The following is a 23,532-nucleotide window of genomic DNA, read 5'->3' on the forward strand; positions in this document are numbered from 1 at the left end:
CTCACGGCGGCACGGACAGTTTAAGCAGACGCCCACAGCCGGGGGCCCTTTCCTCCAGCAACTTGTTTCCCGCAGGGACAGGCTGCCAGGAGCACTTCCTGTCTGGGGAGTATTTAAGTGGATGCGCGGGCTTTTCCAGTTTCTCTTTGCCATGAGGTTGAATAAAGCAGTTGTGTTTTACTAGCTCTGGTCTCGACTCCCACGGTATCTCAACACTGGTGACCCCAACGCTCAGGACGAATCCTAAGCTAGCATAGCGGATACAAACGCAGTCATGGTTAAACTACCGGACTTTTGGGAGAACCTGGCCGAAGCCTGGTTTGTTCAAGCTGAGTCCAGATTCTGGCTGAAACACATTACAGTCGACGCCACAAAGTACGACTACCTCGTCTCCTCTCTCACCTATGCCACAGTCCCCAAGGTTTGGGCAGTGCTGCAGGCTCCACCAGTGGATGGCAAGTACGAACATCTGAAGGCTGCGCTCCTTAAAAAATTTCAAACGTCCTCTTACCAGCGCAACTGCCAACTCCTTGACCTCCCCGGCCTTGGTGACGCTTCACCCTCGGATCTGCTTTCCCACATGCTGTCCCTCTCAGACGACAAAGACACCAGCGCCCTCTTTCGCACGCATTTCATTCGGCAACTCCCCGCCAGCATCCGCCTGCTCATTGTGGAGTCTGGCTCCACGGACCTGAATGACATAGCCGAAAAGGCCGACCGGCTGCTCTCTGCGCAGTCCGCTTGCGACGTCGCACCCGACCACGCGGTCTTCCCGGCCCACTTGGCCCGACCGCCCTACCACTCCGGGTCACTACTACTACCACACCCGTTTTGGCACTAGGGCCCAACGCTGCACGCCACCGTGCACTTTCAAACCCCCCCCCCCGCGATGGCCGTGGGGCAAAAGGGGCCTCTACTGTACGTCGCCGATTTCTGTGCGACACAGGGGCCCAGCACAGCATCACCCCCGCCTCCGCCCTCGAAATCCAAAGCGGCACACGGGGTATTACGCTGGCCGCAGCCAATGGCTCAGACATCCGCACATATGGCACCCGCATGGTCACGCTCGACCTCGCAGGCCGCCGCTACTGCTGGGAGTTCCTCACAGCCAAGGTACTCTGCCCACTCATCGGTGCCGACTTCCTACGCGCCCACGGCCTCCTTGTCAACATTCCGAGGCACCGCCTCGTCAACATCAACACTATTGGCCCCCATCCCCGGCGTATTCACCCCGGCCCGTTCGGCCGGCCTGACGACCTACTGCCTCGCCAGAGCCACGGACGACTACTCGGCACTCCTAGCCAAGTTTCTCGGCCAAAGCCGCCAAACACGGTGTGGAGCAGTATATCCCCACCACCGGCCCCCAGTTTCTGCCCACGCCCGCAGACTCAACCTGTCCAAGCTGGAAATCGCGCGGGCCGAGTTCACCACCATGGAACAACTTGGCATCATCCGCCGCTCCAGCAGCCCTTGGGCCTCGCCCCTCCACATCGCCCCCAAGCCAAGCGGAGGCTGGCGCCCTTGCGGGGACTACCGCCACCACCCCCGACCGCTACCCGGTGCCGCACATCCAGGACTTCTCGGCCAGACTGGCCGGACGAACCGTCTTTTCCAAGGTCGACCTGGTGCGCGGTTACCACCAAGTCCCCGTACACCCCGCGGACATCCCCAAAACGGCCGTCATCACCCCATTCGGCCTGTTCGAGTTCCTGAGGATGCCCTTCGACCTCAAGAATGCAGCCCAGGCTTTCCAGCGCCTTATGGACTCAGTCCTCCGGGACCTGAACTTCCTATTCGTCTATCTAGATGACATTCTCGTGGCCAGCTCCTCCAAACAGGAACACCTCGAACACCTTCGCATCCTGTTCGGGTGCCTAGCCCAACACGGGCTCATCCTCAGCCCGGCGAAGTGCCAATTCGGCCTAACCGAGATCGATTTTCTCGGTCACCACGTCACCCCTGCTGGGGCCGTCCCCCTGCTCAACAAGGTGCAGGCCGTCCAGCAATTCCCCCGCCCCAAAACCATCAAGGGCCTCCAGAAGTTCCTCGGGATGGTGAACTTCTACAACAGGTTCATCCCCAGAGCTGCAGCCCTCATGAAGCCCCTATACGACTCCCTCCGAGGTAAATCCGGCAAGATGGACATAGCCTGGACCACTGACACGTCAGCCACCTTCGACGCCACCCTGCTCGCGCACCCGAGGGCTGATGCCCGGGTCGCGCTCACTACCGACGCCTCCAACCACGCGGTCGGAGCCGTGTTCGAGCAGTGGGTCAATGGCGCCTGGCAGCCACTTGCCTTCTACAGCCGCCACCTGCGCCCCCCGGAGGTCAAATACTCTACTTTCGACCGCGAGCTTCTCGCACTCCACCTGTCGGTCCGCCATTTCAGGTTCCTCCTGGAAGGCCACCGCGTACATGGACCACAAGCCGCTCACGTAGGCGATGGCCAAGCACACCGAATCCTGGTCAGCTAGGCAGCAAGCGGCCGTGTCCGAGTTTACTACAGACATCCAGCACATCTCCGGTAGAGACAACGTTGTCGCCGACTGCCTTTCCCGTCCTGCCATCTGCGCGAATCACCTCGCGGTCGACTACGCGCAACTAGCAGCGGCCCAGCTCACGGACCCAGACCTCCTCTCGGCGGCTGCCAGGGCTACGCCTAGCCAAGGTCGCGCACGGGCCCGAAGCCACGGCAGTCACTTGCGACGTCTCACTCGGCCAACCCAGGCCGGTCGTCCCTGCAACCTGGCGCCGCCGCATCTTCGCGCTACACGCGCTCTCCCATCCGGGTGCCCGCGCATCCGTCAAACTCCTCTCCCAGCGTTTCGTCTGGCGCGGCCTCAGCAAAGGTGTTCAGACTTGGGCCACCTCCTGCCTACGGTACAGCTACACACAAAAGCACCCCTGGGAGACTTCGAGGTACCCAGCCGCCGCTTCGACCACGTACACGTCGACATCGTCGGTCCTCTGCCGCCATCGCAAGGCCAAACTTATCTCCTCACGATGGTCGACCGCTACACACGCTGGCCTGAGGCAGTGCCGCTGCCCTCCACCACTGCAGCTGACATCGCCAGGGCGTTGGTTAACACCTGGGTCGCAAGGTTCGGCGTACCAGCCGACATAACCTCTGACAGAGGCGCCCAGTTCACCTCCGAGCTCTGGACGGCCACAGCACGCAACCTCGGGGTGATGCTCCACCGAACCACCCGCAGGCCAATGGGCTGTGTGAACGCTTCCACAGGTCACTCAAGGCCTCACTCCGCGCCGGCCTGCAGGACAGTACCTGGACTGACCGCCTACCATGGGTGCTACTAGGCCTACGCACCGCGGTCAAGGAAGACCTCCAGTCCGCGGCAGCGCAGTTTGTCTACGGACAACCGCTGCGTGTCCCAGGTGAATTCTTTCCGGAGGCTACCACGCCTTGGTCGGCCAAACAGCAGCGGCTCAACTCTCTCTTCCGCTCAACCGACACGGTGAACTCGCACCTCACGTCCCGCCAAACTTACAGCAGGCGCGCTTCATCTTCGTGTGACACGACGCGCACCGCGGGCCCCTGCGACCCCCGTATGACGGACCGTACGAGGTACTACAAACCGGGGACAAGGTCGACACAGTCTCCATCGACCGGCTCAAACCAGCACACACAGAACCAGGGGAACAGGTCCCCGTGGCCCGGCCACCAACTAGAGGCCGTCCAGCCAGCACAGCCGGCGGCGAACCGCCCGGCCCCACCAACTAGACCGGCGACCACTCAGAGCCGCTCCGGCAGAACCATCAGACCACCGTCACGACTCGTCCACGCCTCCTAAGCGGATTCTGGGGGGAGCTCTGTGGCGACACGGTGGCACGGACAGTTTAAGCAGACGCCCCCAGCCGGGGGGCCCTTTCCTCCAGCAACTTGTTTCCCGCAGGGACAGGCTGCCGGGAGCACTTCCTGTCTGGGGAGTATTTAAGTGGATGCGCGGGCTTTTCCAGTTTCTGTTTGCCATGAGGTTGAATAAAGCAGTTGTGTTTTACTAACTCTGGTCTCGACTCCCACGTTTGCCGCGGTATCTCAACAACCCCGCCTACTTCCACCTGGGTAACATCACCCATCTCCGCCCTTCCCTCAGCTCATCCGCTGCTGAAACCCTCACCCGGGCCTTTCTTACCTCTAGACTCGACTATTCCAATGCTCTCCTGGCTGGCCTCCCACATTCGACCCGATTTAAACTTGAGGTGATCCAAAACTGCCCGTGTCGTAACTCAACGCCAAGTCCCGTTCACCCATCACCCCTGTGCTCGCTGACCTACACTGGCTCCCGGTTAAGCAATGATTCGATTTCAAAATACTCATCCTTGTTTTCAAATCCCTCCATGGCCTCGCCCCTCCCTATCTTAGTTATTCCCTCCAGCCTCACAACCACCGTCCCCCGCAATAGAATCACAGAAAAATTACGGCACAGAAGGAGGCCATTAGGCCCATCTTGTCCGTGCCGGCCGATTTAAGTGCTGTCCACACTAATCCCACTTTCCAGCACTTGGTCCATAGCCCTGTAGGTTACGGCACTTCAGGTGCACATCCAAGTACCTTTTAAAATGTGATGAGAGTTTCTGCCTCTACCACCCTGTCAGGCAGTGAGTTCCAGACCCCCACCACCCACTGGGTGAAAACATTTCTCCTCAACTCCCCTCTAAAGCTCCGTCCAATTACTTTAAATCTACGCCCCCTGGTTGTGAACTCCTCTGCCAAGGGAAATAGGTCCTTCCTATCTCGGCCCCTCATACTTTTATACACCTCAATCAGGTCTCCCCTCAGCCTCCTCCCCCCCGAGACATCTGCGTTCCTCCAATTCTGCCCTCTGGAGCATCCCTGATTATAATCGCTGCACCATCAGTGGCCGTGTCTTCTGTTGCCTCGGCTCTAAGCTCTGGAATTCCCTCTTTGAACTTCTCCGCCTCTCATTGAAAATAGGAGCAGGAGTAGGCCATTCGGCCCCTCGAGCCTGCTCCGCCATTCAATGAGATCATGGCTGATCAAAACCCACCACTGTGACCAAGCTTTTGGCCATCTGCCCTAATTTCTCCTTTTGTGGCTCAGGGTCACATTTTTCAATGTCTTACAATACTCCTGTGCAGCACCTTGGGACGTTTTCCTACGTTAAAGGCACTATAGAAATACAAGTTGTTGTTGTTCTCATTGTTGGAGGTGAGCGCTGAACAGGCCCCTCCCCCTACTCCGCACGCACCGCTCCAAGGTGAGCGCGGGCTCTGAACAGTCCCCGACCCCTCCCCCTACTCTGCACGCGCCGCTCCAAGGTGAGCGCGGGCTCTGAACAGGCCCTGCCCCCTCCCCCTACTCCGCATGCGCCGCCGGGCCCCGCTCCCGAAATTCATCCTCATCTCTCCTAAATGGCTTACCCCTTATCCTTAGACTTAGAGATGAAGAGGAATTTCTTCACCCAGAGAGTGGTGAACCTGTGGAATTCTCTGCCATAGAAGGCGTTAGATATTCAAGAAGGAGTTAGACATATTTCTTAAGGCTAAAGGGATCAAGGGATATGAGGAGAAAGCAGGAACAGGGTACTGAGTTTGGATGATCAGCCATGATCTCATTGAATGGCGGAGCAGGCTCCTGTTCCTATCTTCTATGTTTCTTCTTTGTTTAATCTGAAGAACACGAGAGGGGGGAGGGAGTCCCTTTTAATGTGAAGTAGGTGGGTGTCCCTGTAAACAGTGTGGCGCTCCCGCAGTACTGCCTCTCCGTCAGTGTGGTGCTCCCTCAGTACCGACCATCCGACAGTGCAGCGCTCCCTCACTACTGCCCCTGCCATGGAGCAGCGCTCACTCAGCACCGCCCCTCCGACAGTGCGGCACTCCCTCAGCACCGCCCCTCCGACAGTGTGGCGCTCCCTCAGCACTGCAGTGGAGTGTCAGCCTTGCTTTATATGCTCAAGTCCCTGGAACGGGATTTCTTAACTCTGGTTTATATTTTCTAAGGTCTCTCTGGTGTAGCGGGGACTGTTGGTAAACCAGTTAACTGTAGTATTATTAGTGGGATTCATTGATTTAATTTAAATTCAATTAACTAAAGGGTAAGTCATGGCAGGACAGCCCGGCCACGTGATATGCGGGAACTCGGGGACACTTCCTGTGTCCCTGACAACTACATGTGCAGGAAGTGCATCCAGCTGCAGCTACTGACAGACCGCATTGTGGCACTGGAGCTGCGATTGGATGCATACTGGAGCGTTCACGATGCTCAGGACATCGTGAATAGCATGTTTAAGGAGTTGGTTACCCGTTCCCTTTCTTCCTGTCCAACAGGCAGAGTACTAGGCGCAGGCAGGTAATGCAGGGGTCCCCCGTGGCCATCCCCCTCTCCAACCGGTACACCACTTTGAGTACTGTTGGGGGAGATGGCTTATCAGAGGAAGGCAGCAGCAGCAGCCAACTTCCTGGCACCAGGGGTGGCTTTGCTGCACAGAATGGGAGGAAAAAGAGGGGTAGAGCTATAGTAATAGGGGATTCAATTGTAAGGGGAATAGATAGGCGTTTCTGCGGCCGCAAACAAGACTCAAGGATTGTGTGTTGCCTCCCTGGTGCAAGGGTCAAGGATGTCTCCGAGCGGCTGCAGAACATTTTGGAAGGGGAGGGTGAACAGCCAGTTGTCGTGGTGCATATAGGCACCAACGATATAGGTAAAAAGCGGGATGAGGTCCTAAAAGTGGAATATAGGGAGTTAGGAGGTAAATTAAAAAATAGGACCTCCAAAGGTAGTAATCTCAGGATTGCTACCAGTGCCACGTGCTAGTCAGAGTAGAAATAGAAGGATAATTCAGATGAATACGTGGCTAGAGGAATGGTGCCAGGGGGAAGGATTCAAGTTCCTGGGACATTGGAACCGGTTCTGGGGGAGGTGGGACCAGTTCAAACCGGACGGTCTGCACCTGGGCAGGGCTGGAACCGATGTCCTAGGGGGAGTGTTTGCTAGTGCTGTGGGGGAGGGTTTAAACTAAAATGGCAGGGGGTTGGGAACCTGAGCAGGGAGACAGAGGAAAGGGAAACAAGGTGTGGTAAACCACTGTAGTTCACTGTGTTCACTTGTTGTTGTTGTTGTTGTTGTCGTTCACTCTTGTTTCACTGTTACGTCTGACTATGCCTCAGCTGACTCCGCCCTCGGCTACCGAGTATAAGGACGGCCGCATGGCAGCTCCAGGCATTCGGTCGTCCACTAGAGGCATAGTCCTGATCTGTCTGAAGTGCAATTCAGTAGTTAATAAAAGCCTGTCGTTCTGAACTCTGCTCGGCCTCTTATTAGAATTGATAGCGCATCAATTTTATTAACTACTGAAAAAAAAAAATAATAATAACGATGCTGCAGATACTTAAGATCAAGTGCCTGGAACTCGACCCGCAAGAACCGGACTCGACTGCTAAGTTCTCGCGCTGGCTGAACTGTTTTGAGTCCTTTCTGGCTGCATCCGGCGAGACCGTCGCCACCGACGCCGACAAGCTCAGGGTGCTGAATTCTAAAGTAAACCACCGAGCTTTTGCCCTTATCCGGGATCCTACGAGCTACCAGGGGGCTATCGACATTTTGAAGGAGCAATACGCACGCCCGGTCAACTATGTTTACGCAAGACATCTCCTGGGGTCTCGCAAACAACAGCCCGGGGAACCCACAGAAGCATACATACGGGCGCTGAAGGAACTCGGCCGAGCCTGCGAATGCAAGCAAGTATCAGCCACGGAACATACGGAGGAGCTCATCCGTGACGCCCTCGTTGCGGGCCTCAGGTCCACTCACACACGGCAGCGACTGCTGGAAAGTAGCAAGCTCGACCTGAAGAAGGCGATTTCACTCACCCTTTCGTTGGACGTAGCCCACCGGAACATGGAGGCCTACTCCACGGACCGCGCGGCCGCCTCATGGATGCCGCAGCCGCCGCCATCTTGGGACGCGGCGCCGCCACGGGCCCCGGCCTCAACTGCTGCAGCGATGTCCCGCCCGAGCCAGAAATGTTATTTCTGTGGCCAAACCAAACACCCCAGGGCGCGCTGCCCGGCGAAAAACGCGGTCTGCTCTGCCTGCGGTAAGAAGGGACACTACGCTGGCGTCTGCAGAAGTCAGAAGACCCCTACCTCCAGCAGCGCCGCGTGCGATTCGTGGGAGCGGCCATCTTGCCTTCCTCCAGCCTCGTGGGGATCGGGATCGTCATGGGCGCTGCCATTTTGTCCTTCTTCTCCGACTCCGCCATTTTGCCAACGGGCCCCCGACTCACCCACCGCCGCCTCACCGGGGTTCTACAGCGGCCTCCATTATGCTGGATCAATCCAGACCCCATCAGCTAGCCAGGTCCACGATGGACATCCAGGTAAATGGCCGCGCCACAACTTGCCTTTTTGATTCCGGGAGCACGGAGAGCTTCATACACCCTGATACGGTACGGCATTATTCCCTCTCGGTCCGGCCAACGCGCCATCGGATCTCCATGGCCTCAAAATCTCGCTCAGCAGACGTCGGCGGCTACTGCGTAGTGACCCTCTCGGTGAAGGGCTCCGTTTATAAAAATGTAAAGCTATTCGTCCTGCCACATCTCTGCGCTGCCGTTCTGCTGGGGTTGGACTTTCATTGTCACTTTAAGAGCGTCACCTTGACATACGGTGGACCTCTTCCCCCCCGCTCACTGTCTGCAACCAGCAGTTTTTAAATTGCCCGCCGCGCCCCACCTGTAGTCTCTCCACCCTCAAAATCACCCCCCCCCCCCGTTCGCCAACCTCACCCGCGACTGCAAGCCTATCGCCACAAAGAGCAGGCGATACAGCACCGGGGACAGATCCTTCATAACATCTGAGGTGACGCGGCTCCTGAAAGAGGGGATTATTGAGGATAGTACCAACCCCTGGCGAGCTCAGGTGGTAGTCGTTAAGACTGGCAACAAGCAGCGCCTGGTCATTGACTACAGCCAGACTATCAACAAGTACACCCAGTTGGACGCATACCCTCTCCCCCGCATAGCCGACATGGTTAATAAGATAGCGCAATATCGCGTTTTCTCGACCATTGACCTCAAGGCAGCATACCACCAAATCCCTATCCGCCCCGAGGACCGCTAGTACACAGCTTTCGAGGCAAACGGCCGTCTTTTTCACTTACTCAGGGTTCCTTTCGGCGCCACCAACGGTGTCTCCATCTTCCAGAGGGAGATGGACCGGATGGTCGACGAGAATGCGTTACAGGCCACGTTTCCCTACCTGGACAACGTGACCATCTGCGGCCATGACCTGCAGGACCATGACGCCAATCTTGGTAAGTTCCTTCGCACGGCCCAACTCCTAAACCTCACGTACAACAAGGAAAAGTGCATATTCCGCACAGCCCGCCTCGCTATCCTTGGTTGCGTGGTGGAACACGGAGTCATCGGCCCTGACCCTGACCGGATGCGCCCATTGATGGAACTTCCCCTGCCCCACTGTCTCAAGGCCCTCAAAAGGTGCCTGGGCTTCTTTTCCTATTACGCCCAGTGGGTCCCTCATTATGCGGACAAAGCCCGTCCACTTATCAAGTCCACCTCCTTCCCCCTGACGGCGGAGGCCTGCTCAGCCTTTCACCGTATAAAAGACGACATTGCCAAGGCCACCATGCACTCGGTAGACGAGTCCATCCCCTTCCAGGTGGAGAGCGATGCATCCGACTGCCCTGGCCGCTACCCTTAACCAGGCGGGAAGACCCGTGGCCTTTTTTTCACGAACCCTCCAGGGCTCCGAACTCAGACACTCCTCTGTGGAAAAAGAGGCCCAGGCCATTGTGGAGGCGGTGCGCCACTGGCGGCACTACCTGGCTGGAAAACGATTTACCCTGCTTACTGACCAACGTTCAGTCGCTTTCATGTTCAACAACAAGCAGAGGGGCAAAATCAAAAATCAAGATTTTGAGGTGGAGAATTGAACTTTCCACCTACAATTACGACATCTTGTACCGGCCCGGGAAACTTAACGAACCCTCAGATGCTCTATCGCGAGGCACATGCGCCACCGCGCAGATCGATAGACTACGGGGCCTCCACAACGACCTCTGCCACCCGGGGGTCACCAGGTTCTTCCATTTCATTAAAGGCCGCAACCTGCCTTACTCCATCGAGGAGGTCAGGACCATGACCAGGAGCTGCCCAGTCTGTGCAGAGTGCAAGCCGCGCTTCTATACGCCTGACAGAGCAAACCTGATCAAGGCCACCGCCCTTTTGAGCGCCTGAGTGTCGACTTTAAAGGGCCCCTCCCCTCCTCTGACCGTAATGTGTACTTCCTCAACATAGTTGATGAGTACTCCCGTTTCCCTTTCGCCATCCCCTGCCCGGACACGACCACCGCTACGGTCATTAAATGCCTGCACAACCTCTTTGCTCTGTTCGGTTTTCCCAGCTATATTCATAGCGACCGGGGCTCGTCCTTCATGAGCGACGAACTCCGTCAGTACCTGCTCATGAGAGGTATTGCCTCAAGCCGGACCACCAGCTACAACCCCCGGGGGAACGGACAGGTTGAAAGAGAAAACGCGACGGTTTGGAAGGCGGCCCTCCTAGCCTTAAAATCTAGGGGCCTTCCGACCTCCCGTTGGCAGGATGTCCTACCTGATCCACTCCATCCGGTCACTGCTGTGTACGGCCACCAACGCCACCCCCCATGAGCGAATGTTCGTTTTTCCCCGGAGGTCCACATCCGGTACCTCACTACCACACTGGCTGACGTCTCCAGGGCCCGTCCTGCTGAGGAAGCATGTAAGGTCCCACAAAACGGCTCCCCTGGTAGAGAAGGTTCACCTCCTCCATGCCAACCCCCAGTACGCCTACGTGGCATACTCGGACGGGCGGGAGGATACAGTCTCCATTAGAGATCTGGCACCCTCGGGGTCCACTGACCCGTCACCATTGCCCTCCACCACGACCCCCTTCGACACGGCCCAAAATTCAGTAGACCAAATTCTCACCCCTATCCATTCCACCCCAGTAGACGGCATGCCGTGACCCCAGGACCAGCCGGAGTCCACTCGCCCACCCAACACCAAAGGGGACGATACACCGGTGCCCGACCCCGCTCAAGACGCATCGTTGGAAGCTGTAACATCGCAACCGTCGCCACGAAGATCTCGACGGCAAACGAGGCCGCCCGACAGACTCGCCTACTCGAACTTTTGATACACTTCACCCCACCGGACTTAATTTTAAACGAGGGGTGAATGTGGTAAACCACTGTAGTTCACTGTGTTCACTTGTTGTTGTTGTCGTCGTTCACTCTTGTTTCACTGTTACGTCTGACTATGCCTCAGCTGACTCCGCCCTCGGCTACCGAGTATAAGGACGGCCGCATGGCAGCTCCAGGCATTCGGTCGTCCACTAGAGGCATAGTCCTGATCTGTCTGAAGTGCAATTCAGTAGTTAATAAAAGCCTGTCGTTCTGAACTCTGCTCGGCCTCTTATTAGAATTGATAGCGCATCACAAGGATAAAAGCAAAAGATAGGAAGGAGAAAAGCAAAAGTGGCAGTCAGAGAAATCAATGGGTTAAATCAAACGTGGCCACAGTAAATAATAATTCTAATAGGTCTAAGAGCGTTAAAAAAACAAGCCTGAAGGCTTTGTGTCTTAATGCGAGGAGCATTTGTAATAAGGTGGATGAATTGGCTGCGCAAATAGAGGTAAACGAATATGATTTGGTTGGGATTACGGAAACATGGGTCAAGGATGGCCAAGACTGGGAACTCAACATCCAAGGGTATTCGATATTCAGGAAAGATAGGCAAAAAGGAAAGGGAGGTGGGGTAGCATTACTGGTTAAAGAAGGGATTAACACAATTGTAATGAAGGATATTAGCTCTGATGATGTGGAATCTGTATGGGTAGAACTGAGAAATACTAAGGGGAAAAAAACATTAGTGGGAGTGGTATATAGACCTCCAAACAGTAAGGCGGAGGTTGGGGATGGCATTAAAAGGGGAATTAAAGAAGCATGCAATAAGGGCACAGCAGTCATCATGGGTGACTTTAATCTACATATAGATTGGGCTAACCAAATTAGTAACAATACTGTGGAGGGGGAATTCCTGGAGTGTTTACAGGATGGTTTCCTGGACCAATATGTCGAGGAACCAACCAGAGATCAGGCCATCTTAGACTGGGTATTATGTAACGAGAAAGAATTAATTAGCAATCTTGTTGTACGAGGCCCCTTGGGTCGGAGCGATCATAATATGATTGAATTCTTCATTAAGATGGAGAATGAAGTAGTTGACTCAGAGACTAGGGTCCTCAATTTAAATAAAGGAAACTACGATGGTCTGAGGAGCGAGTTGGGTAGGATTGATTGGGGAATGGCACTCAAAGGGTTGACGGTGGAGAGGCAATGGCAAACATTCAAAGACCGAATGGATGAGCTACAGAATTTGTTCATCCCAGTTTGGCATAAAAATAAAACAAAAAAGGTGACTCAACCGTGGCTGACGAGGGAAATTAGGGATAGCATAAGATCGAAGGAGAGGACATATGAATTGGCCAGAAAAAGCAATAATCCTGAGGATTGGGAGCAGTTTAAGATTCAACAAAGGAGGACAAAGGGATTAATTCAGAAAGGGAAAATAGAATATGAGAGTAAGCTTTCAGGGAACATAAAAACTGACTGTAAAAGCTTTCATAGATATGTGAAGAGAAAAAGATTGGTGAAGTCAAGCGTAGGTCACTTGCAGTCAGAATCAGGGGAATTTATAATGGGTAACAAAGAAATGGTAGAACAACTAAATACATATTTTGGTTCTGTCTTCACAAAGGAGGACACAAATAACCTCCCAGAAATACCGCGGATCATAGGGTCTGATGAAAGGGTGGAACTGAAAGAAATCAGTATTTGTAGGGAAATGGTGTTAGGAAAATTGATGGGACTGAAGGCCGATAAATCCCCAGGGCCTGATAATCTACATCCCAGGGTACTTAAGGAAGTGGCCCTAGAGATAGTAGATGCACTGCTGATCATCTTCCAGAACTCGATAGACTCTGGAACAGTACCCATGGATTGGAGGGTAGCTAATGTTACCCCACTATTCAAAAAAAGGTGGCAGAGAAAAAGCGGGGAATTATAGACCGGTAAGCCTGACATCGGTAGTGGGGAAAATGCTAGAGTCCATTATAAAAGATGCAATAGCAGAAGACTTGGAAAGCAGTGACAGGATCGGACAAAGTCAACATGGATTTACAGAAGGTAAATCATGCTTGACTAATCTACTGGAATTTTTTGAGGATGTAACTGGTAAAATAGTTAAGGGAGAACCAGTGGATGTGGTGTATTTGGACTTTCAGAAGGCTTTCGATAAGGTCCCGCATAAGAGATTGGCGTGCAAAATTAAGGCACATGGGATTGGGGGCAAGGTATTAACTTGGATAGAGAACTGGTTGGCGGATAGAAAGCAAAGAGTTGGAATAAATGGGTCGTTTTCCGAGTGGCAGGCAGTGAATAGTGGGGTACCGCAAGGATCGGTCCTAGGACCCCAGCTGTTCACAATCTATATTAATGATCTGGGCGAGGGAATTGGATGTAATATCTCCAAATTTGCAGACGACACAAAGCTGGGTGGGAGGGTATGCTGTGAGGAGGATGTCGTGAAACTCCAGTACGATTTGGACAGGTTGGGTGATTGGGCAGAAACATGGCAAATGCACTATAATGTGGATAAATGTGAGGTTATCCACTTTGGTGGCAAAAACAGGAAGACAGATTATTATTTGAATGGCAATAGATTGGGAGAAGGGCAAGTGCAAAGAGACCTGGGTGTTATTGTGCACCAGTCGCTGAAGGTAAGCATGCAGGTGCAGCAGGCGGTTAAGAAGGCAAATGGTATGTTGGCCTTCGTAGCAAGAGGGTTCGAGTACAGGAACAAGGATGTCTTGCTACAGTTGTACAGGGCCTTGGTGAGACCGCACCTTGAGTATTGTGTGCAGTTTTGGTCGCCTTATCTGAGGAAGGACGTTCTTGCCATGGAAGGAGTGCAGCGAAGATTCACCAGGCTGATACCTGGGATGGCAGGAATGACGTATGAGGAGCGATTGGGCTTATACTCGAGTTTAGAAGATTGAGAGGGGATCTCATCGAAACCTATAAAATTCTGTCAGGCCTGGACAGGCTCGATGCAGGAAGGATGGTTCTGATGGCCGGGGAGTCCAGAACCAAGGGTCATAGTCTAAGGATAAGGGGTAAGCCATTTAGGACTGAAATGAGGAGGAATTTCTTCAGCCAGAGAGTGGTGAACCTGTGGAATTCTCTGCCACAGAGGGCGGTGGAGGCCAGTTCATTAAATATATTCAAGAAAGAGTTGGATATATTTCTTAAGGCTAAAGGGATCAAGGGATATGGGGAGAAGGCAGGGACAGGGTAGTGAATTTGGATGATCAGCCATGGTCTCATTGAATGGCGGAGCAGGCTCGTAGGGCCGAATAGCCTACTCCTGTTCCTATCTTCTATGTTTCTCTGTATTAAATTCCATCTGCCACCTGTCTGCCCATTCTGCTAGCCTTTCCATGTCCTGTTACAGTCGATTGGTATCACCCTCACTGTTTGTCACCAAATTTGGGCGTGTGGCATCGGCAAATTTAGAAATTCTACACTGCATTGCAATATCCAGGTCATTTATATGTATATGAGCAGGCTCGAAGGGCCGAATGGTTGACTCCTGCTCCTATTTCTTATGTTCTTACAAGTGCAAGTCTATCTTGAACCCACAACCTTCTGACTCTACTATCCACTGAGCCACAGCTGACTCCAGTCTTTCACACAGTTTCACCATAACTTCCTTGTTTTTTGCACTCTACGCCTCCCCTAAAGCAGGGGAGTTATGATGAATTGTTAAACAGTTTTTTTTGCAGAGTGACCAAGTTTGTCTGCAGGAAACAAATGTGCATGTCAAAGAAGCTTGTATTATGAAGCTTGTGCCCCTTTGCCAGGCCCGCTGCCTGCGGCCAGCTCTGTGCTGCCTGCGGCCCCTCTCCTAGATTCTGATTCCAGCCCCAGCTCTGTGCTGCCTGCGGCCCCTCTCCCAGATTCCAGCTCCAGCTCTGTGCTGCCTGCGGCCCCTCTCCCAGATTCCAGCCCCAGCTCTGTGCTGCCTGCGGCCCCTCTCCCAGATTCCAGCCCCAGCTCTGTGCTGCCTGCGGCCCCTCTCCCAGATTCCAGCCCCAGCCCTGTGCTGACTGCGGCCCTTCTCCCAGGTTCCAGCCCCAGCTCTGTGCTGCCTGTGGCCCCTCTCCCAGATTCCAGCCCCAGCTCTGTGCTGCCTGCGGCCCCTCTCCCAGATTCCAGCCCCAGCTCTGTGCTGCCTGCGGCCCCTCTCCCAGATTCCAGCCCAAGCTCTGTGCTGCCTGCGGCCCCTCTCCCAGATTCCAGCCCCGGCTCTGTGCTGCCTGCGGCCCCTCTCCCAGGTTCCAGCCCCGGCTCTGTGCTGCCTGCGGCCCCTCTCCCAGGTTCCAGCCCCGGCTCTGTGCTGCCTGCGGCCCCTCTCCCAGGTTCCAGCCCCGGCTCTGTGCTGCCTGCGGCCCCTCTCCCAGATTCCAGCCCCAGCTCTGTGCTGCCTGCGGCCCCTCTCCCAGATTCCAGCCCCAGCTCTGTGCTGCCTGCGGCCCCTCTCCCAGATTCCAGCCCCAGCTCTGTGCTGCCTGCGGCCCCTCTCCCAGATTCCAGCCCCAGCTCTGTGCTGCCTGCGGCCCCTCTCCCAGATTCCAGCCCCAGCTCTGTGCTGCCTGCGGCCCCTCTCCCAGATTCCAGCCCCAGCTCTGTGCTGCCTGTGGCCCCTCTCCCAGATTCCAGCCCCAGCTCTGTGCTGCCTGCGGCCCCCCTCTCCCAGATTCCAGCCCCAGCTCTGTGCTGCCTGCGGCCCCCCTCCCAGATTCCAGCTCTGTGCTGCCTGCGGCCCCTCTCCCAGATTCCAGCCCCAGCTCTGTGCTGCCTGCGGCCCCTCTCCCAGATTCCAGCTCCAGCTCTGTGCTGACTGTGGCCCCTCTCCCAGATTCCAGCCCCAGCCCTGTGCTGACTGCGGCCCTTCTCCCAGGTTCCAGCCCCAGCTCTGTGCTGCCTGTGGCCCCTCTCCCAGATTCCAGCCCCAGCTCTGTGCTGCCTGCGGCCCCTCTCCCAGATTCCAGCCCCAGCTCTGTGCTGCCTGCGGCCCCTCTCCCAGATTCCAGCCCAAGCTCTGTGCTGCCTGCGGCCCCTCTCCCAGATTCCAGCCCCAGCTCTGTGCTGCCTGCGGCCCCTCTCCCAGGTTCCAGCCCCAGCTCTGTGCTGCCTGCGGCCCCTCTCCCAGATTCCAGCCCCAGCTCTGTGCTGCCTGCGGCCCCTCTCCCAGATTCCAGCCCCAGCTCTGTGCTGCCTGCGGCCCCTCTCCCAGGTTCCAGCCCCAGCTCTGTGCTGCCTGCGGCCCCTCTCCCAGATTCCAGCCCCAGCTCTGTGCTGCCTGCGGCCCCTCTCCCAGATTCCAGCCCCAGCTCTGTGCTGCCTGCGGCCCCTCTCCCAGATTCCAGCCCCAGCTCTGTGCTGCCTGCGGCCCCCCTCTCCCAGATTCCAGCCCCAGCTCTGTGCTGCCTGCGGCCCCCCTCCCAGATTCCAGCTCTGTGCTGCCTGCGGCCCCTCTCCCAGATTCCAGCCCCAGCTCTGTGCTGCCTGCGGCCCCCCTCCCAGATTCCAGCCCCAGCTCTGTGCTGCCTGCGGCCCCTCTCCCAGATTCCAGCCCCAGCTCTGTGCTGCCTGCGGCCCCTCTCCCAGATTCCAGCCCCAGCTCTGTGCTGCCTGCGGCCCCCCTCTCCCAGATTCCAGCCCCAGCTCTGTGCTGCCTGCGGCCCCCCTCTCCCAGATTCCAGCCCCAGCTCTGTGCTGCCTGCGGCCCCCCTCTCCCAGATTCCAGCCCCAGCTCTGTGCTGCCTGCGGCCCCCCTCTCCCAGATTCCAGCCCCAGCTCTGTGCTGCCTGCGGCCCCTCTCCCAGATTCCAGCCCCGGCTCTGTGCTGCCTGAGCTGCTCTCACCTGGGGACAGCGCGTCACAATCGGCCCCAGCGCACCTGAGCTGGAGAGGAGGCCCCGCCCCTTGCCGCGCCGCTATTGGTTGACGGACCAGGCCGCCCAGTTCAGTCCGCCCACCTCAGCCCTCGTCCAATTGGTCAAAGCATCCGTCAGTCACAGGCCGGGCCTCCATCCACCTGAATTGCCTCTTCCTCTGATGACGTCACAATCGGGCCCCAGCCTACCAGCGCCGGGGAGGAAGGTCCCGCCCCCTAGCCGCGCCGCCATTGATTGGAGGGCCAGGCCGCCCAGTTCAGTCCTCCCAGCTTAGCCCTCTTCCTATTGGTCCGCGCTCCCGTCAGTCAGATTCACGTTGCTCCGGCTCAATCCGCTCCGTCTGACGTCCGCGGAGGTCCCGCCCGCCCGACTCTCAGGTTTGGTTTTCTCGTCTTTTACTTTATAATCTCGGTCTCCGCTCCCCCCCTCACCTCGACTTAAATCGATTCCCCAACAGTTGACTTTACCCCGGCCGCTGATTCCGCCTCTTCCCCGGGCCCGGCCTTCCGGCTGCTCCCCGGAGACCCCGCGCAGGCGCACTGGCAGCCTGGTGTTGTGGTGGGGCCGATTGAGCATGCGCGGACCCGCGCCTCCACATTTAAAGGGACACCCGCCCCCTCCACATTTAAAGGGACACCCCCTCTCATGTATTCTTATGATTAAACATGGAAGAAACATAGAAGATAGGAGTAGGCCTTTCGGCCACTCGAGCCTGCTCCGCTATTCAATGAGATCATGGCTGATCATCCAAGTTAAGTACCCAGTCCCTGCCTTCGCCCCATATCCCTTGCTCCCTTTAGCCTTAAGAAATATATCCAACTCCTTCTTGAATATATTTAATGAATTGGCTTCAAGTGCCTTCTGTGGTAGAGAATTCCACAGGTTCACCACTCTCTGGGTGAAGTAATTCTTCCTCATCTCTAAGTCTAAAGATAAGGGGTAAGCCATTTAGGACTGAGATGAGGAGGAATTTCTTCACCGAGAGTGGTGAACCTGTGGAATTCTCTACCACTGAAGGCAGTTGAGGCCAATTCATTAAATATATTCAAGAAGGAGTTAGATATTCAAGAAGGAGTTAGATATATTTCTTAAGGCTAAAGGGATCAAGGGTTATGGGGAGAAGGCAGGGACAGGGTACTGAATTTGGATGATCAGCCATGATCTCATTGAATGGCGGAGCAGGCTCGAGGGGCCGAATGGCCTACTCCTGCTCCTATCTTCTAAGTTTCTATGCGACCCCTGGTTCTGGAACCCACAACCATCAGGAACATCCTCCCTGCATCTAGTCTGTCTAGTCATGTTAGAATTTTATAAGTTTCAATGAGATCCCCTCTCATTCTTCTAAACTCCAGCGAGTACAAGCCCAATCGACCCAATCTCTCCTCATACGTCATTCCTGCCATCCCAGGTATCAGTTTGGTGAATCTTCGCTGCACTCCCTCCATTGCAAGAACATCCTTCCTCCGATAAGGCGACCAAAACTGCACACAATACTCAAGGTGTTGTCTCACCAAGGCCCTGTACAACTGCAGCAAGACATCCTTGTTCCTGTGTTGAAACGGATTTTTTTGGTCCTCAATCTGGTTCAGTACAAACACTGAGTCGAATACTGGTTTAGTTCAACAGTTGTTTTATTCTGTTGTCCCGGGAGACTTACTCTGATACAGCACCGTTCTGACTCCAGCAGAGTCTCGACAGGTTCCACCAGAGCAAGCAATCTTTCATACAGTGGGTCACATTATTATACTTTACTTTTGAAAAGACATTAACACATCGTACATTCTACACCAATCCCGAGCGAGGCACGTACACAGTTTAAAGTGATGTCCTGGCCTGGCAGTTTGAAATAAAGAAGTCACAGTTCACTGGTTTATAATATAGAAAATATGCAGGTAATGGTTTCACGATCACCTAATCATTATGGTAATGCATGGTAATGTGTTTTCGGATCGCCTATTGTCAGTATACCCTTTGCACTCCACCCTACATTGTTCCACCAGCAAGGTGTGACATCGTGGGTGCCAGCCATATTAGCATTTTACTTCCTGCTGCCTTCAGTTTCTTGAATTAACATGATCATCTCTCACAATATGCAAGTGACTCAGCGATGTCGACATTGCACCACCATTTTAGGCTAACAGGGTCCTCCATTTTAGATTGGCAGGGTCCTTGGCCATGCGGAGCGAGTTGTTACCTTATCTTTGCATTCTATATTCTCATTCCCCCCTTTTATCATTCCATGATAACCATCTAAGGTACCCTGTGATTCTGGGCTTCATACTACTGGTTCATCTCTACTTTATTGAGTCTATTATACTCCTCCTCCATTAATTCCTTCACCATCTCACTCGCTTCACCCTCTATATATTTAGTAATTCAATTTCTTCTTCTGATGATTTCCTTTTTTAATAGTCCATTACAGAAGTCCCATTTAGTCACGTTCCAGGATCCGAAAGCTTTAAGATTCTTGTCTTTGTACTGGAGAATATCTCTTCGGCACATTTCTTCAGTCGATTGAACGCCCCGCCCGCGAGCAGGATAACGCTCAGAAGCAGTAATAAGGTCCTCATCTTGATCCTCCGTGATCAATCAATGCGACTTATTAGTTATTAATCTGGAAAACAAACTGCTTACACAAGATCCAAAGTTAAAAACTTAAAGCTAAAATTTTAAAAATTAAAAATTAGAAATCGTATAATAAGTATAATAAAAGTAGGATTTTGGCAGGCCAAAACAATCCAAACACAACACCAGACCTCGTAAAACTGCAGTCACCTTTATCAAGGCCGAGCGTGAGTTCTGTAGTCTCTTATCAATTAAAATAAAATTAATGATTGTTCGTAAAATCTACTCTATACTGTACTGAAATCTACTAATTATCTCCCCCCCTTTTGATTGGTTTCTCCAATCAATTTACAATGGTGGAAGTGCACCCATGCGCTTCTTCCCTCGACCTTAGCTGCAGTCGGGGTTGTTAGTAAGACCTGATATGGACCTTCCCACCTTGGATCTAGACTTTTACGAGTCCAGTTCTTAACCATCACATACGAACCTGGTTCAATTTTTAGAGAAGCAGATAAGTCAGGAAGTTCACCATATGCAGCACGGACTTGTGAATGCAGCCTACGTAAAACCTTAGTAAGAGCCAAGACATAGGTCGTCATTTCTTCAGTCATATGGTGAAAATGCACCGTTGTAGCAGCATTTTGGTTCCAGGGAGTCTTGAGTGGTTTACCATAGATAATCTCAGCAGGGGTAAGTCGTGCTTTACCCGCGGGTGTGGTGCGGATCTGAAAGAGAGCCACAGGAAGCAATTTCAACCAGGTTAAGCCGGTTTCGGCTACCAGTTTAGCAAGTTTGTTCTTCAGAGTCTGATTGGTTCTTTCGACAAGTCCTGCAGCCTGTGGTCGATAAGCACAATGCAATTGCTGATGAATGTTCAACTGGCTACAAAGTTCCTTGTTCACTTCGGCAGTGAAGTGAGGACCGTTGTCAGAACTTAACCGAGTTGGAATACCATACCGAGGTATGATCTCTCTCAGCAATACCTTAACAACAGTAGAGGCTTTATTGTCTGTGGTTGGATATGCCTCGATCCATTTACTAAATACATCTACAATGACAAGTACGTATTTGTAACACTGACATCTTTCCAACTCAATGTAGTCCATTTGCAGGGTCTCAAAGGGACCCTCCGGTAAAGGGGTTTTTCCCCATTCGCAAGACACTCCCTTTCCAGGGTTGTGTTGTTGACAAGTCAGGCATCGATCGCTAATGTTCTGTGCTATTGCTTGAAGCCTTGGATGCCACCAAGTACTTAGAAGCACATCACTCACTGCCCTGGCACCACAATGAGTTGCAAAGTGTACACATTCAATAACCCAAACAGCTAGCTCCTCAGACATGCAAGTCTGTTCCGCGGGAGTAGTCCAGAGTTTTGATAAAGGGTTATATACACATCCCAATTCTCCCCACAAATGCTTATCATAGAGTCATAGAGTCATAGAGTTTTACAGCACAGAAAGAGGCCCTTCGGCCCATCGTGTCTGCGCCGCCCATCCATCCCTGTCCAGTCTAATCCCATTTTCCAGCATTTGGTCCATAGCCTTGTATGCAATGGCATTTCAAGTGCTCATCCAAATGCTTCTTGAATGTTGTGAGGGTTCCTGCCTCTACCACCCTTTCAGGCATTGAGTTCCACATTCCAACCACCCTCTGGGTGAAAAAGTTCCTCCTCAAATCCCCTCTAAATCTCCTGCCCCTTACCCTGAATCTATGCCCCCTTGTTATTGACCCCCCTACTAAGGGGAAAAGTTCCTCTTTGTCTACCCTATCTATGCCCCTCATCATTTTGTACACCTCAATCAGGTCCCCCCCCAGCCTTCTTTGCTCCAAGGAAAACAACCCCAGCCTGTCCAGCCTCTCTTCATAGCTGAGGCGCTCCATCCCAGGTAACATCCTGGTGAATCTTCTCTGCACCCTCTCCAAAGCAATCACATCCTTCCTATAGTGAGGCGACCAGAACTGCACACAGTACTCCAGCTGTGGCCTCACCAGCGTTTTGTACAGTTCCATCATAACCTCCCTGCTCTTATATTCTATGCCTCGGCTAATGAAGGCAAGTATCCCATATGCCTTTTTAACCACCTTATCTACCTGTTCCGCTGCCTTCAGGGATCTATGTACATGTACACCAAGGTCCCTCTGACCCTCTGTACTTCCTAGGGTCCTACCACTCATTGTGTATTCCCTTGCCTTATTTGTCCGTCCAAAATGCATCACCTCGCACTTTTCAGGGTTAAATTCCATTTGCCACTTTTCCGCCCATCTGACCAACCCGTTTATATCGTCCTGTAGCCTGAGGCTTTCCTCCTCACAATTTACCACCCCACCAATTTTCGTGTCATCTGCGAAGTTACTGATCATACCTTTTACGTTCACATCCAAATCAATAATGTAGACCATAAACAGCAAGGGACCCAGCACCGATCCCTGCGGTACCTCACTGGACACAGGCTTCCAGTCACAAAAACAACCTTCGACCATCACCCTCTGCCTTCTGCCACTCAGCCAGTTTTGGATCCAATGTGCCAAGGCACCCTGGATCCCATGGGCACTTACCTTCTTGACCCGTCTCCTATGCGGGACTTTATCGAAAGCCTTACTGAAATCCATGTATACCACATCCACTGCACTACCCTCATCCACACACCTAGTCACCCCCTTGAAAAATTCAATCAAATTGGTCAGACATGATCTTCCCTTGACAAAGCCATGCTGGCTATCCCTGATTAATCCTGGCTTCTCCAAGTGGAGACTAATTCTGTCCCTCAGAATTTTTTCCAATAATTTCCCTACCACTGATGTTAGGCTCACTGGCCTGTTATTCCCTGGTTTATCCCTACTACCCTTCTTGAATAATGGTACTACGTTAGCTGTTCTCCAGTCCTCTGGCACATCCCCTGTGGCCAGAGAGGTTCTGAAAATTTGTGTCAAAGCCCCTGCAATCTCGTCCGGGCCTGGGGATTTATCCACTTTTAAGCCTGCTAAAACTGCTAGTACCTCCTCCCTCTTGATGCTAATATGTTCAAGTATATCACAGTCCCCCTGCCCGATTTTTATGTCTACATCGTCCTTCTCCATAGTGAACACAGATGCAAAAAATCTGAGATAAAGGCACTTTGTAATGCATGGAGAAAAAGTCAGAAGGATCAAACAAGGTCATAAGATGGCTAACGAGGGAGCAAGACTTTTTACCAGGTGTTAGAGGATTAATTACTGCCTCGTCGGCAAAACGAGAGGGAAAAGGGTATAAAGGTACAGGTTTTGAACATTGAAAGCAGCGCACCGTGTAACCAGAGATTGATAGGAGCTTCGGTCAACAGAACACAGCAAGATCCCAAGGAAGCGCGCATGGGTCAACGGAACACAGCAAGATACATCAGGAGACTTGTGCCGCGGACACTCGGAAGGAACGCCGGGGTTTCAACGATCAGACTGTGACTATCTTCTTGTTAAGTACTACTTGTTTGTGCTGGCTGTTTAATGCTTAATAAACCTGTTTTACTGATACACAATATACCTGGCCCCAGAGTGGTTTGTGTAGTCACGGACTGTTTTACTGACACACAATATACCTGGACCCAGAGCGGTTTGTGTAGTCACGGACTGTTTTACTGATACACAATATACCTGGACCCAGAGCGGTTTGTGTAGTCACAGACTTTCTTACTGATAGATGGTTACAGTGAGGGGGTGGTGTGTACCGAGAGTGCTACAGTGAGGGGCATGGTGTATATCAGGGTTGTACAGTGAGGGGTGAAGGGTATATCAGATTGTTATAATAATGGGTGTGGTTAAATCAGAATTTTTCAGTGAAGGGTGTGGGGAACAATGAGTGTTGTGGGTTTTACCAGTGTGTTAGTGTGAGAGGTGTGTGGTATTTAAGAGAGTGGGGTCTATCTGTGT

At 53.3% G+C, this 23,532-nt stretch overlaps 1 long non-coding RNA gene across 1 annotated transcript; it reads left to right on the top strand.

Annotated features, from left to right (window-relative positions):
- The first annotated feature begins 17,151 nt into the window (after window positions 1-17,151).
- Window positions 17,152-23,143, top strand: LOC147081944 (uncharacterized). The gene is made up of 2 exons (XR_015076350.1): window positions 17,152-17,441; window positions 22,710-23,143. It is a non-coding gene; the product is annotated as an uncharacterized LOC147081944 (long non-coding RNA).
- Window positions 23,144-23,532: the final 389 nt, after the last annotated feature.

This window comes from Somniosus microcephalus, unplaced genomic scaffold (assembly GCF_052327205.1).
Source record: "Somniosus microcephalus isolate GS21.2 unplaced genomic scaffold, FLI_Smic_1.0 scaffold285, whole genome shotgun sequence".
NCBI lineage: Eukaryota > Metazoa > Chordata > Chondrichthyes > Squaliformes > Somniosidae > Somniosus > Somniosus microcephalus.